This window comes from Mustela nigripes, chromosome 4 (assembly GCF_022355385.1).
Source record: "Mustela nigripes isolate SB6536 chromosome 4, MUSNIG.SB6536, whole genome shotgun sequence".
Lineage (NCBI taxonomy): Eukaryota > Metazoa > Chordata > Mammalia > Carnivora > Mustelidae > Mustela > Mustela nigripes.
Window position 1 is genome coordinate 150,011,198 of NC_081560.1, and position 15,905 is coordinate 150,027,102.

Sequence of the window (15,905 nt, forward strand, 5' to 3'; positions counted from 1 at the left end):
TTGCTCCACATCACTCAGCATCAGGGAAATACAAATCAAAACCACAATGAGATACCACCTCACACCAGTCAGAATGGGTAAAATTAACAAGTCAGGAAATGACAGATGCTGGCAAGGATGTGGAGAAAGGGGAACCCTCCTACACTGTTGGTGGGAATGCGAGCTGGTGCAGCCACTCTGGAAAACAGCATGGAGGATCCTCAAAAAATTGAAAATAGAGCTACCCTATGACCCCGCAATTGCACTACTGGGTATTTACCCTAAAGATACAAGTGTAGTGATCCAAAGGGGTATGTGCACCCGAATGTTTATAGCAGCAGTGTCTACAAAAGCCAAACTATGGAAAGAACCTAGATGTCCATCAACAGATGAATGGGTAAAGAAGATGTGGTATATATATATAATGGAACACTATGCAGCCATCAAAAGAAATGAAATCTTGCCATTTGCACTGACATGGATGGAACTGGAGGGTATTATGCTTAGTGAAATAAGTCAATTGGAGAAAGACAACTATCATATGCTCTCCCTGATATGAGGAAGTAGAGATGCAATGTGGGGAGTTTGGGGGGTAGGAAAAGAAAAAATGAAACAAGATGGGATCAGGAGGGAGACAAACCATAAGAGACTCTTAATCTCACAAAACAAACTGAGGGTTGCTGGGGGGAGGGGGGCCAGGAGAGGGTGATGGGGTTATGGACATTGGGGAGGGTATGTGCTATGGTGAGTGCTGTGAAGTGTGTAAACCTGGCGATTCACAGACCTGTACCCCTGAGGCTAATAATACATTATATGTTTATAAAAAATATTAAAAAATTTTTAAAAAGAATATGAAATTTACTTAGTATTTCTCTATTATACATTTATGTTATTCTAGATTGTTTTGTTTTTATAGGAAAATGTTGTCATGGACATTTTTATACCTCAGAGTTGGTCCTATTTGAACTTAGTTTCCCATATTTCCTGAAGCAAGATTCCAGGGTATGGGCCTGAAGGTGAGATACATGGCATTCAACACCAAAGGCTGCATATCTAAGCTAAGCTAATGTTGGGGAAACGTTCTGCTTTGTTAGAACAAATATGCTTGGGCCTCAGAAGGACCAAGATGTGGAGTAAAAGGGTCAGATCACACAGGCTTGGATATGAGTCCTTTGCTTATTGAAGTTATGCATAAAAAAGTAACTATACCACAATGAGATACCAATTCATACTCTTTTAGATGACTATTATTTAAAAAATGAAAATGTGGAGTACCTGGGTGGCTCAGTTGTTGGGTTTCTGCCTTCAGCTGGGGTCATGATCCCGGGGTCCTGGGATCAAGCCCCACATTGGGCTGCCTGCTCAGTGGGAGGCCTGCTTCTCCCTCTCCCACTCCTCTGCTTGTGTTTCCTCTCTCGCTGTGTCTGTCTCTGTCAAATAAATAAGATCTTTTTAAAAATACAAATAAATAAATAAAAAATGAAAATGTTGGTGGGGATGTGGAGAACTTGGAACCCTTGCATATTGCTGGTGGAGAAACAAAAGACACATTTGCTGTGGAAAACAGTAGGACTGTTCCTCAAAACTGTTAAGTATAGAATTACCATATGACCCAGCTGTCCCACTTCCAGACACGTACCCCAAAAGAACAGAAAGCAGGAACTCGAACAGATATCTCTACACCAAAATCCATAGCGGCATTTTTCACAAAGCCAGAAGGTAGACCCCACCCAAGTGTCCATCAGGAGACGAATGGATAAGCAAGTTGTGTTATATTTATGCTACAAAATATTATTCAGCCTTAAAAAGGAGATTCTGATACATGGTTGAGCCTTGAAAACATTACACTAAGTGAAATAAGCCAAATTTAAAAAAACCCCAAAGATATCGTAGGATTCTGCTTATGTGAGGTATGTAGAACAGGCAAAGTTACAGAGACAGAAAATAGAATGGAGGTGCTAGGGTTGGAGGGAGGGAAGAACGTGAAGGTATTGTGCAATGGGCATGGGGTTTCTGTTTGGAATGACAAAGAAGTTCTCAATAAGGATAGTGGCAGTGGCTGAACAACATTGTGAATGTGCTTAATGCCACTGAAATGTATACTTAACAATGGTTAAAATGATAAATGTTTGATAATATAATGATAATTAAAAAACAAAAATGAGGGGCACCTGGATGGCTCAGTGGGTTAAGCCTCTGCCTTAGGCTCGGGTCATGATCCCAGGGTCCTGGGATTGAGCCCTGAGTCAGGCTCTCTGCTCGGCCAGGAGGCTTCTTCACCCTCTCTCTCTACCTGCCTCTCTGCCTACTTGTGATCTCTGTCTCTCTGTCAAATAAATAAATAAAATCTTAAAAAAAAATAAAAAATATGATAAAAATAATAAAAATGATAAACAAATGTAAGGGCCTACTTAGCCAGAGTGAGCCATTTTGTTGTTTATGCAGTAAACTTAGATTGACCCTGCCCCCCCAGAGGAACTTACTTAGAGACAAGTCTGGGAAACCAGTAAAATATGACTGACCAGCCCCTGAAAACAGAGCCCATATACCAGGATGTGTTAGGTCAGGGGAGGTAACAGAGCCCAGAATACAAGGATGAGTCAAGCCAGATAGAGACATCCAATCAGGAAAGCACCTCCCTAACAACCCAAGAATGTGGGCCCTGCCTTTTGGGTGCCAATTCTGACCAGAGTGATAGGCTAGTTCAAATAGCTATTATAATTCAATTGGCCACCTGTGTGTGGCCAGGCTCAATCACATGGACTTTGCTCTATAAAAGTTAGTCTTTTAAGAGGCTGGGAAATGGGGCGCCTGGGTGGCTCAGTGGGTTAAAGCCTCCGCTTTCGGCTCAGGTCATGATCCCAGGGTCCTGGGATCGAGCCCCACATCGGGCTCTCTGCTCAGCAGGGAACCTGCTTCCTCCTCTCTCTCTCTCTGCCTGCCTCTCTGCCTACTTGTGATCTCTGTCTGTCAAATAAATAAATAAAATCTTAAGAAAAAAAAAAAAGAGGCTGGGAAATGTCACCTCTTTGCAAGAGACGGCTCTAGCCGGTCAGTTTGATTCTTGATGCTTGGCACGAAATAATAAAGCTTTGCTTGACCTTCGCTTTGTATCAGTCTTGCTCCTTTGACCATGGACCCAACACGAATAAAATGATAAAAATAAAATGATAAACATTTTAAAAAGATAAAAAATAAAATGATAAATAAACAACATATATTTTACCGCAATACAAAAGATATCTAGACCCAAATGAAAGAAAAAAAATAGTTATAAATCCCTTTATTGAAGTATTATTGGGGTTTTCAGAGGAGTGAATTGAGATGTACATTTTTAATTCACTTCTGTATCTGCTCGGTGAACACATGTAAAATGAATAAATGAATCAGATCTAAGAGAAGTCTTTCTGGATATATACAGAGGAGCAATCACACATACCTTTACCTCTGCAGTCCTTTGTTCCATCTGTCTTTTAAGTTCAGAAGTGCCATATGAACTGATGATCATTATTTTTTTAATTAAAGATTTTATTTATTTATTTGACAATAAGAAACAGCAAGAGAGGGAACACAAGCAGGGGGAGAAAGAGAGGGAGAAGTAGGCTCCCTACCGAGCAAGGAGCCTGAAGCAGGGCTCTATCCTTGGACCCTAGGATCACGATGGGAGCAGAAGGCAGATGCTTAACAAATGAGCCATCCAGGTGTCCAAATGATCATTATTTGCTCAGGTCATGATCTCAGGGTCCTGGGATCGAGTCCCACATCGGGCTCTCTGCTCAGCAGGGAGCCTGCTTCCTCCTCTCTCTCTGCCTGTCTCTCTACCTGCTTGTGATCTCTGTCTGTCAAATAAATAAATAAAATCTTTATTTAAAAAAAAATCATACAGTTCAGGGCACCTGGGTGTCTCTGTCAGTGAAACATCTGCCTTCGACTCAGGTCATGATCTTGGGGTCCTGGGATCAAGCTCTGCATTGGGTTCCCTGCTCAGTGGGGAGTCTGCTTCTTCCTCTCCTTCTGCCTGCTGCTCCCACTATTTGTGCTCTCTCTCTCAAATAAATATATAAATAAAATTTTTAACAAATCATCCGATTTCAGACTGTAACTATGTGGCAGAAAGTTCCCTCTCACAGATTCTCTGTCCTAAATCAAGTTTTTACCTCCTATCGCTAATTAGTTAAAACCATTACCTGTGTGTAGCTGTCAACCTCTCCCAGCCAGCTTTAGACCCAGCTCAACCCAGGACCTGGGACCAGCAGCCTCTTCTCAGGAGAGCCTCTTGTGTTCTCCTGTCTGACTGCCACCCCCACTGATGCCCTGTAATATGTACGCACGCACACGCACGTACGCATGCACGCAGTTATGGGAGTGCTTTACCCTCTTCCCCATTTGTTTTTTTTTGCCAAAGGTGAAGATCTGGAGATGCTGGCTGGGTTGTTGGTTTCCATATTTTCTCTGACTTCCACCTAGAGAACCCCCTAATGCACAGTCAGGTTCTGCAAGCAACAGAAGCCAATTCTGACAGATGTAAGGAAAACAGAATGCATAGAATGAATTGAAGGAGACTTGGAGACACAGGCCTGGGAAATAGGCATAGCGGAGGGAAGCTGTACAGCCAGAAAGGCAGCAACAGTTGATGCTGTAAAATAAAACCAGAGCTGGGGAAGGAGACCACTGCTGCATCTATGTGGTCAGTCAGCATGGGGTGCAGGATATTATCCCTGGACCTCCTATTAGCCCTGGACACCTTTGCTGTTCCAGGACGTGGATGGTGCCCTCGTGACTGCTGATGACATAGAGAGGATTCTGGATACCATTAGCTCCCACTTCAGGTTTTGGGGAGGATGCAGTTGATTAGCTACTGATAGTGTAACAGATGAGTCTATGTCCTATGGGCAAAGAAAGCTGGAAAAGAGAGTATCTGGCCTTTATGGCTTCCCTAGTGGAAAATGATCATCTCTGCCTTCCACCAAGAGTCATAGACAAGTTCATATACTTGGCAGCCTTAAAAGAAAGTCAAAGCTCCCTTTGACCCATCTTCACCTAGATTTCTCCCAGCCTGTGTTACTGGACTAGTCACTATCCAGACATTACATTCCTTGCAATGCATCACAGAGTTCCAGAAGATTTAAAGAAAAAAAAATTTAAAAAGCAACCAAAAAATGACCTCTGATGTTGGCAATGAGTGATGCTTTCTTGGATGGAGATGGCTGTGTGGGTGTGTAAAATAATTTTATTGCATCCTTACCAGATTTGATGATACCATTGTTGTTCGGTTTTTGTAATTTACTTTTTCATAAAGGTAACACTTCTCTCAAATATCAAAACAGTGTTTAAAAGTTCATGCTTGTAATGGCCACGGTCGCCAAACTGTGGAAAGAATCAAGATGCCCTTCAACGGACGAATGGATAAGGAAGATGTGGTCCATATACACTATGGAGTATTATGCCTCCATCAGAAAGGATGAATACCCAACTTTTATAGCAACATGGACGGGACTGGAAGAGATTATGCTGAGTGAAATAAGTCAAGCAGAGAGAGTCAATTATCATATGGTTTCACTTATTTGTGGAGCATAACAAATAGCATGGAGGACATGAGGAGATGGAGAGGAGAAGGGAGTTGAGGGAAATTGGAAGGGGAGGTGAACCATGAGAGACTATGGACTCTGAAGAACAATCTGAGGGTTTTGAAGGGGCAGGGGGTAGGAGGTTGGGGGAACCAGGTGGTGGGTATTGGAGAGGGCACAGATCGCATGGAGCGCTGGGTGTGGTGCAAAAACAGTGAGTACTGTTATGCTGAATATAAATTTAAAAAATTAAAAAAAAAAGTTTGTGCTTAAAAGTCTTGGTTGCACTTAAGCCCCCATCCAGCCCATTACCTCCCCACCAGCTTTCTCCTTTTTTTTTTTTTTAAGATTTTTAATTTATTTATTAGAGAGAGAGAGAGAGAGAGTATGAGTAGGGGGAGGGGCAGGTGAAGAGGGAGAAGCAGACTCCCCGCTGAGCATGGAGCCTGATAAGAGGCTTGATCCAAGGATCCTGGATCATGACCTGAGATAAAGGCAGACACTTAACTGACTGAGCCACCCAGGTGCTCCTCCCTATCTGCCTTCTATAGAGAACCACTTTCTTTTATTTCTTTGTTGCGAATCCTTCCAGTGGTTATTTATGCAAGTGAAAGTAAATATAGAATGTAGTATACAAAATGGTGGCTACAGCTAATAATACTGTATTGCATATTGGGAAGTTATTAAGAGAGTAGATCATAGAAGTTCCCATCATGGGTCACCTGGGTGCTACAGTCTGTTGAGTATCCAACTCTTGGTTTCTGCTTGGGTGGTCATCCCAGGGTGCTAGAATCAAGCCCAGCTTCTGGCTCTGTGCTCAATGTACAATCTGCTTGAGTTTCTCTCTCCCTCTCCCTCTGCCCCTTCCCCTGTTATCCCTCCACACAAGCGCTCTCTCTCTCTCAAATTAGTAAATAAATCTTGGGGCACCTGGGTGGTTCAGTGGGTTAAAGCCTCTGCCTTTGGCTGAGGTCATGATCTCACAGTCTTGGGATCAAGCCCCACATTGGGCTCTCTGCTCGGCAGGGAGCCTGCTTCCCCCTCTCTGTCTCTGCCTGCCTCTTTGCCTGCTTGTGATCTCTCTCTCTGTCAAATAAATAAATAAAATCTTTTAAAAATAAGTAAATAAATCTTAAAAAAAAAGAAGTTCCTATCACAATACAAATAGTTTTGTAACTATATGTGCTGATGGATGTTAACTAGACTTACTGTGATGATCACTTTGCAATATGTAAAATATTAAATCATTATTTTGTACACCTGAAACTAATATAGTATATAGAGGGAGAAGGACAGGCAGACTCCCTGCTGAGCATGGAGCCCCATTCGGGCTCATTAAAGGCAGATGCTCAACCAACTGAGCCAACCAAGTTCTTTTCTCCCTTTTTTTTTCCTCAAAGATTTTTTAAAAAAATATTTTATTCATTTATTTGACACAGAGAGATCACAAGTAGGCAGAGAGGAAGGCAGAGAGAGGAGGAAGCAGGCTCCCTGCTGAGCAGAGAGCCCGACTCGGGGCTTGATCCCAGGACCCTGAGATCATGACCTGAGCTGAAGACAGAGGCTCAACCCACTGAGCCACCCAGGCGCCGCTCCTCAAAGATTTTATTTATTTACTTGATAGAGACACAGCAAGAGAGGGAACACAAGCAGGGGGAATGGGAGATAGGGAAGCAGGCTTCCCGCTGAGTAGGGAGCCTGATGCAGGGCTCCATCCCAGGACTGTGGCATCATAACCTGAGTTGAAGGCAGACATTTAATGACTGAGCCACCCAGGCGCCCATCCTCCCCCTTTTTCTTACAAAAACAGGTAGGATGTTATTTACACGATTCTGTTTCTGTCTTTTCTTTTTCATTTTATTTTTAAAAATTGAGATAGTTGACATATAATTAGTTTCAGGTGTACAGGGTAGGGAGTCAATATTGTACGTATTGTGAAATGATCACAGTAAGTCCGGTTAGCATCCGTCACCACACATAGTGGCAGATTTTTGTGTGTGATGACAATTTTAAGATCAACTTTCTTAGCAACTTCTAATACAATACAGTATTATTAATTCTAGCCATCATGCTGCACATCTTCTCCCCAGGACTTGTCTTATGACTGGGAATTTGTACCTTTCGACCCCTTCACTTATCTCACCTCCCTCCCCAACCCCTCTGGCAACCACTAATCTGTTCTCTCTATCTGTGAGTTTGAGTTTGTTTTGTTTTGTTGTTTAGCTTCCACTTATAAATGAAATCATATAGTATTTGTCTTTCTTTATCTGACATTTCATTTAGTATGATGTCTTCAAGCTCCATCCATGTTGTTGATGGCAAATGGCAAGACTTTTTCTTTCTTATGGCTAAATAATATTCCATTATTTATATCACATTTTGTTTATCCATTCATCTATTGATGAACACTTAGCTTGCTTCCATGCCTTGGCTATTATAAGTAATGCTGCAGTGAACATGAGAGTGCATGTGTCTTTCAAGTTAGTGTTTGTGTTACCTTCAGATAAATTTACCAAAGTGAAATTGTTGGACCATATGGTAGTTCTATTTTTAACTTTTTGAGGAACTTCCGTACTGTTTTCCCTAGTGACCATATGAATGTATATTCCCAGCAACGGTGCATATATGTTCCCTTTTCTCTACATGCTTGCCAACACTTGTTATTTCTTGTCTTTTTGATAATAACCAGGTATAAGGGGGATATCTCATTATCGTTTTGATTTGCCTTTCCCTATTGATAAGTAATTTTGAGCATCTTTTCTTTTTTTTTTTTTAAAGATGTTATTTATTTGAGAGAAAGAGAAAGAACAAGCAGAGGATGGGGCAGAGGGACAGAGAGAGTGGGAGAAGCAGACTCCCTGCTGGTCCCAAAGCCTGGTGCCAGGCTTGATCTCAGGACCCCAAGATCATGACCTGAGCTAAAGTTAGACACTCAGCCAACTAAGCCACCCAGGTGCCCAATTTGGGGGATCTTTTCATGTACCTGTTTGTCATCTGTATGTCTTCTTTGGAAAAATGCCTATTCAATTCCTCTGCCCATTTCCTAACTAGATTGTTTTTTTGATATTTAGTTGTAGAGTTCTTTGTATATTTTGGATATTTACCCCTTATCAGAGGTTATTTATATATATTAGGATAAAATCATATATATAAATGATTTGAAAGTTTTTACCCTTATTTAGTAAGTTGTCTTTTCATTTTTTAAAAATTTGTTTGTTTATTTGACAGAGAGAAAGAAAGGACAAAAACAGGGGGAGAGGGAAAAGCAAGTTCTCCACTGAGCCAGGAGCCCAATGCAGGGCTCTATCCCAGGACCCTGAGACCGTGGCCTGAACCAAAGGCAGATGCTTAACTGACTGAGCCACCCAAGTGCCCCTGTCTTTTTGTTCTGTCGATGATTTCCTTTGCTGTGCAGCAGATTTTAGTTTGATGTAGTCTCACATGTTTATTTTTGGTTTTGTTGCTCTTGGAGTCAAATCCAGAAAATAATCGCCGGGACCAATGTCAAGTTGCTTACCCCCTGTATTTTTTTCCTAGGAGTTCTGCAGTTTCATGACTTGCATTCAAATCTTCAATCCATTTTGAGTTAATTTTTGTGTATGGTATAAGATTCTGGGCCAGTTTCCTTCTTTGGCATGTGGCTGTCCAGTTTTCCCAAGACTGTTCATTGAGATAAGGATTTCAGTGAAAGCATTCCATTTGGGAAGGGATTCCCAGAAATGCTAGTAAGGGGGTGGGAAAGTGGGAAGGAAGTCAATACAGGGTATGTTACCAAGCAGGTTACCATTGCAGGCATCTGGAGGTCAGTCCCACTACAGTACTTGGGAAACCTGTAGAATGCCTGCTGCAGTGTTACCCCCCTGAGGTGTGGGGGCACGGGTGTATTTACAGAGCAGCTGCTGCCTGTGATTAAGTAGAGTGCTGCTACCTGGAGGGATTAGCTCTCTGTCACTTCTGGACTGTTTTGAAGGCAGAGTGGTTTCCAGCAGCCAGAAAGTGCTGTCAGGCAATTATCTACAGTGGCTGGCATTCAGAAGTCAGGCTCGTGTGCAATGAAATGATAAAGGTTAAGAAGGGACAGGCAGGATATTGACAGTGTTTGTTACAGGAAAATACAGGATACCAACATAGCTCTGCCTGAAGATCCTCGGGGCAGAAAGTATGGCTGCCAGAAAGAACGAAACAAAACAAAGCTCATTGTGAAACATCTAGTTGAAGAGGTGGGAACATGTGCTTCTGTCTGTGTGATCCTGGCAAGGATCCCTATACTTTTGGGGGTTCAAGGTACCCATGTATACGACTGAGATGATATAATTGGCTTCCTCCCTGACCTGTAGGAAGGTAGATAACTCATAAAATGTTCAAAGATTCAGGAGTTGGAATATTTGTTTTCTCCCCAATTGGGAATCCTATTTTATTTTTTTAGCTGATCATAATACTAAGAAATATTATAGAAGTTTTTTTTAAAAATCCAGATGTGAACAGGACAATTTATTACATTTATTTTGTTTTTAAAAGAGATTTTATTTATTTGAGAGAGAGAGGGAAGAGAGAACACAAGTCAGGGGAGGGGGAGAGGAATAGGAAGAAGCAGGCTCACGGCTGAGCAGGGAACCCAATACAGGGCTCAATCCCAGGACCCCAGGATCAGAACCTGAGCCAAAGGCAAACACTTAACTGACTGAGCCACCCAGACACCCTGAAAACAGGAAAATTTAAATCCATCCCAAAGCTAGTCAATCACAGAAATTTAACAAATTTAACCTGTGTAACTTTCCAGGTTTTCAATGTATATATAGATTCATACATTTCCATAGAACTCATAGGGACCATACTAGTTTTTAATCTGCTTTCCTTTTTTACTTGACAGTATTTTGAGGACATCCTGGCATATATCAAGAGGTACAGATTTACCTTATACTTTTTAATTGTCTCATGGACTATTGTATGGTTAACCAATAGTTTAACCAAGCTACATTTTTTTGGGAGGAGGGCGTTGTTGCTTTGAACTCTACTGGTGGGTGGTAGTAATGGCTACAGAGGTGACAGGTGGACAGCAGGGCTAAGCCCATTCCTTGGCTCCAGGCTGCTCTGATGTCCCAGCTTCTGGGCCTGCATGCTCTAAGGTGCCTTAAAGATGACAGGGATACTGAATTTTTTTTTTTTTAAGATTTTATTTATTTATTTGACAGAGAGAGAGATCACAAGTAGGCATAGAAGCAGGCAGGGGTGGGGCAGTGGGAAGCAGGCTCCCTGCTGAGCAGAAAGCCCGATGTGGGTCTCTATCCCAGGACCCTATGACCATGACCTCAGCGGAAGGCAGAGGCTTTAACCCATTGAGGTATCCAGGTACCCAGGGATAGTGACTTCTGATGACTGGGTGGCTGGCCTTGGAATTGGCACCTCTAGCGTCAACCTGCCCTCAGGGAATGGAGAGGGGGAGACCAGGGTAGGGTCCACAGTAGGGAGGTGCATGTATTTTTTCTTTTCTTTTTTTTTAAGTTAGTCACTATACAGTAGTACATCATTAGTTTTTTTTTTTTAAAGATTTTATTTATTTATTTGAGAGAGAGACAGTGAGAGAGAACATGAGCGAGGAGAAGGTCAGAGGGAGAAGCAGACTCCCCATGGAGCTGGGAGCCTGATGCGGGACTCGATCCCGGGACTCCAGGATCATGACCTGAGCCGAAGGCAGTCGTCCAACCAACTGAGCCACCCAGGCGCCCCATCATTAGTTTTTGATGTAGTGTTCCATGATTCATTAGTTGCGTAGAACACCCAGGGCTCATCACAATGTGTGTCCTCCTTCTAACCATCACCCAGCTACCCCAACCCCTCACCCTCTCCCCTCTGAAACACTGCTGGTGGGAATGAGAGCTGGTACAGCCACTTTGGAAAACAATATGGAGCTTCCTCAAAAAGTTAAAAATAGAGCTACCCTATGGCCCAGCAACTGCACTACTAGCTACGTATTCACCCCAAAGATACAGATTTGGTGAAAAGAAGGGCCATATGCATCCCAATGTTCATAGCAGCAATGACCACAATAGCCAAGCTGTGGAAAGAGCCTCAGTGCCCTTCAACAGATGGATGGATAAAGATGCAGTTCATACATACGATGGAATATTACTCAGCCATTACCCACCATTTGCATGCTCATGGGTGAACCCAGAAGATTATGCTAAGTGAAATCAGTCAAGGAGAGAAAGACAATTATCTGGTTTCACTCATATGTGGGACAGAAGGAATAGAACAGAGGACAAAAGGAGAATGAAGGAAAAACTGAAGGGGGCAGGGATCAGAGAAGGAGACAAACAACGAGAGACTATGGGCCCCAGGAAAGGAACTGAGGGTTTCAGAGCTCCGGGAGGAGGGGTGGGGGATGGGATGTGGAGCAATGTGTATTTTCTAGTGAGGCACCGCGAGATGTAGCCATGCTCCTTCTGCCTCTCTCCGTGCTTGCGGGTGATCGCCACCACGCAGTCCTTGGTCTTGACTGTCAACTCCTGGGCGCGAAGCGGTGGACGTCCAGGGACAAGCCAGCCGTTGACCGTCTGCGGAATCGCCGAGCGGCGCGCTTCGGAGCTGCGGGCAGAGCCCAGGGCTACAGGCGGGGACCGCCACCGCCCGCGGGTCAGGGCCCTCCAGCGCTGCCTCAGGCAGCGGGCGCACATAGCCCTGCCAGCTGCTGTGGCCCAACCACACACTGCGCGTGCTCCTGGAGCAGCCGGGCCAGCCTGAAGGCCCGGTCCAAGAAGGGGCTGTGCGCCGGGTACCAGTCGCACAGAGGGTCCCAGCAGGGGCTCCGCAGGAGTGAGAGGGGCACTCGGCGCTCAGTTCTGTTGGCTCGGCTCCCTGCGTCTGGCTGAAGCTTGGAGAAGTCCGAATCTGCTCTTGAGGGACTTTTATGCTTTTTTCCAGTTTTTCTATAATAAATTTCCTATACTATATAAAGCTACAATGAAAATCCTTGTACATCTGTCTCTGTTTAGTTGAGTGGATGTTTCCATAGGATACATTTGGAGGGACACCTGGGTGGCTCAGTTGGTTGGACGACTGCCTTCAGCTCAGGTCATGATCCTGGAGTCCTGGGATCAAGTCCCGCATCAGGCTCCCAGCTCCATGGGGAGTCTGCTTCTCTCTCTGACCTTCTCCTCGTTAATGCTCTATCTCACTGTCTCTCTCTCAAGTAAATAAATAAAATCTTTAAAAAAAAAAAAAAAGGATACATTTGGAGAAGTGGAATTGCTTATCAGGGCATACACACTGAAACATTTTGAAACTATTCTCAGTTGTATCAGATTATACGCATAGTCATAAAAGGTGAGGGACAGTTTCACCTAACACTGGGCATTTCTTAACCTTTTATGAATTGTATTTTTCGTGTCTTTTACCACTTATTTTTAAAAATTTAGTTTATATATGTTCTTTTAGTGTTGAGGATAATACATGACCAAGGTACTGACAATGTCAAAGTCAACCGTAAGCTCTGATTGATGGGAAGACCAGATACAGTATCACTTGCTCTAAATTACATACCTAAAATGTATAAAAGGAAATCAGGGGTGCTAGGATACTCTGCAAAGAGGTTAGAAGTATTCTGCAAGACAGATGAGGAATAGAGAACTTCTCATGTCCCTCAAAAGACTCTTCTGGGACATATAGTTGCAGATAATAAATCTGTGTGTGTGGGCGTCACATCATACCTTCTGAAAACTCAATCACCCCTCCTCCAAGACCAGTTTTCTGTGCATAAAGCTGGAGCTTTCTGTACCTAGTCTAGTGTGTGCTGACTTCTTGTTAGTTTGGGGATGTAATTACATACCTTCTGACTGTGGTGTTGAACTCCAAAGCCTGGGCCAAGGCTTTTCTTGACTTATTGCTGCATGATTATACTTTTTTTTTTTTAAGATTTTATTTATTTATTTGAGAGAGAGTCAGTGAGAGAGAACATGAGCGAGGAGAAGGTCAGAGAGAGAAGCAGACTCCCTGTGGAGCTGGGAGCCCAATGCAGGACTTGATCCCGGGACTCAGGGATCATGACCTGAGCCGAAGGCAGTTGTCCAACCACCTGAGCCACTCAGGCGTCCCTGCATGATTATACTTTAAAAAAGTAACCGATTAGGAGCAAATGGACAAAGGCAGAGGAGAGGGACTGGAAGGACTTTATCTCCCTTAATCCCCATTACCTCTCCCCAGGCTTCCTCTCTTCCCTTTCATCATTATTCAAATAATTACATAAAATTTATGTTGTTTGCAGTGAAATGTGCGTATAAAAGCATCTTTGAAAACTGTAATTTAACAGAACTGAAATACACCTTGTAATGAAAAGGATGTGCATGCTATGCAATATGCTATGCAAAGCCCCTTGTGCCTCTTCTGGAATCCTCACTAGGTGGAGGGGAATAATCTCTCTAAAAGGTGACCTGGGTTCCCCAGTTTGAGCTGGGCAGGTTTGGCTCTGGGGCTGGATGCTAGTAGAGGGGAGTGTAGGGAGGACCCTCTTCCCTGACAAACACTGGGTATCTCCAAGGGCCTTATCACCTCTTATCAGCTTCATTTGTAAATTACAAAAGGAGGTGGGGAGTATCTGGTTGAAATAGTACTGTCTGCGCTGGCCTGGACCCCTGAGTACCCTTGCTGGTCCCCAGATTCCTATGGTGGTGGTGGTGGGGGGGGGGGGGGGATAAGGGACACAACGGGCACCCCCTTCTGATGGTTGTGCGTGTGGACCAGAGTCAGGCTGAGGCCTTACCCACCATCCAGGGTTTGAGGTCATTAGTCTCAAACTTGCCAGTCCATTACTACTTGTGTTTTGTTTTAGGAGGCTCATTTCAGTTCAACTGTTTCCATGTGGATTTCAACACCATAATACGTTAACTCCTGAGTAGGAAATTTGAAAACAGAGTCTTTGTTCCATCTTTAAGATTTTAATGAAAACGTATATACCAGATATTAAATTGTTTCCTTGCTGCAAAGTTCTGCTTATTAAATTTTACAGACTTGGGGCGCCTGGGTGGCTCAGTGGGTTAAAGCCTCTGCCTTCGGCTCAGGTCATGATCTCAGGGTCCTGAGATGGAGCCCCACATTGGTCTCTCTGCTCAGCAGGGAGCCTGCTTTCTCCCTCTCTCTCTGCCTCCCTCTCTGCCTCCTGGTGAACTCTCTCTGTAAAATAAATAAATCTTAAAAAATTAAAAAAAAAGTTTTACAGACTTTGTGGAGATGGACTGTTCTCCAAGGACAAATAGATACTATCTGGTTTTCTATTGGGTCCTGCCCAGGCCTGAAGGGAGCCAAGGGAGTCCTCCTCCCCAGTGGCCCCACCTCCAAAGAGACCAGGGCAGCAGGAAACAGCGTGAGTAGCTCTCGATGCTCTTTGACTTATTTTTTCCCCGTGCTGTGGCTTCTGACTAAACTTTTTCATCTTTCAACATATTTGTGCATATGAAAGATCCCTTGTACACAAACAGTCACGGAGGCCAGAGAGCTGACCCAGGATCCTGCGGCAAGATGGGACCAGTGCTGGAACTGGAGGCTGAGCTCAGAAAAGCACAGCAAGAGGACAGGACGCCAGTAGTCTTCTGCTCCTGCCAGGATCTTCCAGCATTTTCTAGTCGTGGGAGCACCAGGGGCCTCACCACATCTTTGAGCTAAGTGCTCCATGGACACAAAGAGCACCTGAGCTTTTTGGTGCTGAAACCTTGTGCACAAGTGCCCATCCTTCCTCACCTGTGCCAGGCACCCCCAAACCTCAGCTCCCTACCTGCCATTCCTTGCTGGGAGTCCGTGAACCTTCCCCATCCCCATCTGTGCGGTGTGCCCTGGGAGTCAGCACCATCACAGCCAGCCTGTCCTGGAATGGCCAATTGTGCATCAAGCCTCAAGTGCCTCCTCCTTCCCTGAGCCCCACAACTGGAATGGATTGTTGGAGCAATTAATCCATTTTCCATGTGTTTATCTGTCCTACCATGGGCTCATGGGTGGCAGGAACCATTTCTTGTTCTCTTTTGTAACCACAATGCCCAGCGCATTAGGACAGGCATGGTATTCCCAGTCCTTTTTGTGGTCAGTCTTCCCGTGGGCGCTGTTCCCTCTCTGAGGAGTCACAGTGCCACCCAGTGGCAGGATGGATGTACTGAGGCTGCTTGCTGAGGGCCCTTCGCCCCACCCCATGCTGGTGAGGGTCCTTACAGCAGGCTTTGAAGGTGACCAGAGGCGACAGGGTGGATCCCCTTGGGTGCAGGGCCTTCCTGTACTCCACAGTCAAGGTCAAAATGGGGGTGGGACAGTGGGCCAGGTACAAGTCCATTTTGACCCTCTGGGGGCCCAGACCTTCTGATCTCAGAAGAGGATGATGTT

The 15,905-nt window shown here is 44.2% G+C and overlaps 1 pseudogene; it reads right to left on the reverse strand.

Moving 5' to 3' along the window:
* Nucleotides 1-10,874: 10,874 nt before the first annotated feature.
* On the reverse strand, nucleotides 10,875-15,855 carry LOC132016441 (heat shock protein beta-1-like; annotated as a pseudogene).
* Nucleotides 15,856-15,905: the final 50 nt, after the last annotated feature.